Source organism: Neolamprologus brichardi, chromosome 12 (assembly GCF_056152115.1).
Source record: "Neolamprologus brichardi isolate AB-2024 chromosome 12, ASM5615211v1, whole genome shotgun sequence".
Taxonomy (NCBI): Eukaryota; Metazoa; Chordata; class Actinopteri; order Cichliformes; family Cichlidae; genus Neolamprologus; species Neolamprologus brichardi.
In genome coordinates, this window is record NC_142115.1 from 20,551,641 (window position 1) to 20,555,263 (window position 3,623).

Consider the following 3,623-nt stretch of genomic DNA (forward strand, 5'->3'; position numbering starts at 1 on the left):
ACCGAGTCAGGCTGTGAGCCGTCTGTAGGCCCAGAATAGCGTTCTGTTTTGTTATTTTTCCATTAATGTAGACGATGTAGCACAGCTGCAGGTCTGAAGAGCCTGTGCAGTTACTTTTCTTACCAGCAGGTGGCGCAGGTTAGATTCAAACTTTGCGTGAATCAGTGCAGCTCAGAATCAGATGAGAAGTTTTACATCAGTGACAGAACTGCAGTAAAATACAGGAAGTCGTGTAAGTGTTTACATTTTTAAAGGATGGATAATTCAAATGTACTCCTGGTCTTAATAACACAGTGTTACTTTAAATACTTGCTACCATTCACAGCAATAAAATTGTAAACTCTCAGAACAAAATTCACAAAGAGCCAATGGTTAAACTAGCGTTAACTGAAACTGAGAAAAGTACTTGTTTCTCTTTTGTCCTCAAACTTCAATGACACTCACTCTCATTACTCTGCTTGTTAAACTCAGAATCGTAGCCCCCTGAGGCCTTCAGCCTAAATTAAGCAGCACTGCTAATCACAGATGTTGATCACTGGCACATTTGAAAAAGAAAAGAAAAACATCTGTGAAACATATGGCTGCTAAGTGTGTTGCTGTTTTCATTTTCATACACTGCTCATGTTACCACTGCAAACTCCTGCCTGCTGGGGTTTTAGTGTAGTTAGGATTTGATCCTCAGATCACCTCTAATACTTCTAGAACCTCTGAAGACAGAAATCATTGTGGATCTCGCAGCATGTTTAAGTCCTCATGAGTGCAGGACACAAAACCTACTTCAGCTCCTGTTGTTCTGGTTCTCATTCCAACCTTTGACCTTGTGGCCGAGTCGGGGGGAAAAAACATTTTTTAACTACTTGATTATAAAGACCTGATATTCAGTCTCACAAGATTGTGCATCAGTAAGGATCTGGACTCGGAGTCGTGTTAGAGATAAGATACACTAATCAAGATGGTGTCTGTGTGTCTCTTTTAAACTCAGCCACTCTCAGTAGTGCCTTGGCAAAAGCAGCCACAGCTGACATCTTCAAGTCTTTCTCATTGGCTGCGACTGGTTGTTCATGTTGATTAATTAAGTGCTAAACTCTCTCTCGTTCTCTCGCTGCACTGACAGAAAAGCTGATTCATCCAGGCCCAGAAAATGATCTCATCAACCCCACCTTCTCCCTCTTTTTCTCTCGCTCTCCGTCTCTTTCTCCATCTCTCTTCCGCTCCCTCCCTTCCTTTCATTCTCGCTCTCTGTCTGTCTTTCTTAAACGGACACATCCCTCTTTTTAAATGAAAACAAGCCCTCCTTCTTGGCAGCTGGTTGCCTAATTTTAAAAAGACACACTCGAGGAGTGAAGAAGAGAGCTCAGTGTGAGTTAGTACACCGAGAAAGAGATGGTGTAGAAGAAGTAAAGGCCTGGTCAGACTGTTTTTAACTTATATGTATTTTATAGGTTAATAATTTAGGGTGTATGTAGTACTCAACAGTTTTCATGGCATTCACGACACTTTGAGTTCTATCAGTTTTGCCATCCAGTTTCTGTTCATGTTTATCATAGTGTTGTATTCCTCTTAGTTTACCCTGCCTCCCCTGTTTTCCCCGTGTCTTGTGATTCTTTGCCCAATTTGTTACTCATTTCCTGTTTTACTTACTAGTTCTCTCCTGTGTTTGATATTAAGGTTATGGTTTTGGTAGTGTTTATGTGTGCTATCATCATTCTGTGTGTAAACACAATAGCTCGAAACGGTGCGTGGAGCTATTTAAAACTCTGTATCTCGCTGCCGTTGTTTGTGTTGACAACAAATAGGTTATATGGGTTACTTTGGACCTCTGACCTCTTTTTCAGGATCCAAAAAGTTCAACGTTTTATAAAATGTCTTTTTATATTTAAAATTACGATGATAAGTCTACTGCCTTTAATTGTACTGGCAACTTTTAGGGAGTTTTACTAGTACATGGGAAAGATAAATATCATATTATAGTTGGCATCCAAATGTGTCACATTTGACCTCTGACCCCACTTGAACATTCCACATTTGCACACTGTGTGTGTTGTCCTGTTGTACTCTTTCCTTACGTTTCTGTTTTTTCCCATTTGTTACTAGTTTTGTTTAGTATTTCAGTTTTGGTTTTACTTATGAACTTTAATCGGCCAGAATAAAAGGCTCCCTTTTGGTCTGCCTTTGGGTTCACTGCAGTCATGACAGACCTGCATATCAGATATCAGATCATAATAAGAACATTCAACAGCATCAGGAAATATTAAACACTTAGTTTGAGCTTGTAGGATTTGTAACTTTTTCAAACTGTGCGCTTTAAATTTTGTCTTTAAAAAAAATAAATCTGCTTCTATAGTAAAAGATGAAAATCGAGCCTTTTGCACCAAAGTTTTATCCCAGTTCCAGCTCTTATGTTTAACTGGAAAGCCTTTAGTATTTAACAACAACCAAAACAATATGTGATGTGCATTACTATTCTGGGCTTAAATAGTTTGAGGTCACATGGGGATGATAAGAAGAGAACTCAAACACACTTTAGGCAGCTTTTTCCAGAGTTAATGCAACACTTAACCTAATTCAAAAGTGCCTCCTAAAAGTTCTCCACTGCCCTGTAATCATCTACAGTGAAACCCCCACAGTGTTTCTTACGTGCACAGAGTAAATCATGTGCTCTTTTATTGACTGCTTTGTATTTCACTCAGCTGCATGTTTGACTAGACTGATCACTCTTTTGTTATTCACCACTCTTCTCCTGTTTGACTACTTTGATTTGGGCTGTGCCTAAACAAACTGTAACCACACACTCATTGCAAAACTACAAAGCTTACAAAGCTGGCACAGGTTGACTACTTCAGGGTCATCATGAGTTGTAAGCATATCTTGACTGTGCAGTCAGAAGGGTCCAATATGAACACTTTATTTGCCTTTTGGGTGATTTGATAAAGAGACAAAGATTTCATTATTGAGAGATGATGATGGTATTTCTGCATAGCCAAAGTACACTGGAAAATCTATTGTAAAGTTATCTAAGTATGATCATTAATATAAACAGTATTACAAAAATAAAGCACCAATTCATAAAAGGTGCACATAGCCCTTCACGATTTCTGCACTACTTATAGTACTAATGGTTACGCTATGTCAAGCTTTCTATTGTAAAGTCCTATTTATTTATTTATTTATTTATTTATTTATTTATTTATTTATTTATTTATTACTGTTACAGCTTTTTTTTTTTTTTTTTTTTAATTTTATCATGGATAATTAATAGTTCCAGTAATAATTGTTTTTGTAAATGAAAAACTTTTTTTTTTCCTGCCACTTCACTAATGAGACTTATATTTGCATTATTTTATCTTACTGGTTGGTTTAATTTGATTAAAAAACAAACAAAACATTTTATTATTATTCATATTGAAGTTATTCCATAAAGTGCCGTGAAGCAGACGAGCAGAAGTCGAGAGTGGCGTGGAAACCGACAGAGTAGCCTACTTAGACTACTGATTTCCTTTACTGTTAAACACCGCTGAGGGAAACAGGGGGTTAAGTTTTTCTCTCTTCCGTTTATCCCTCATAATGGGATGTGCCACCGAGTCGCTGTGCTGGTTTGAGCCACAGCAGGTCAACATATTCAG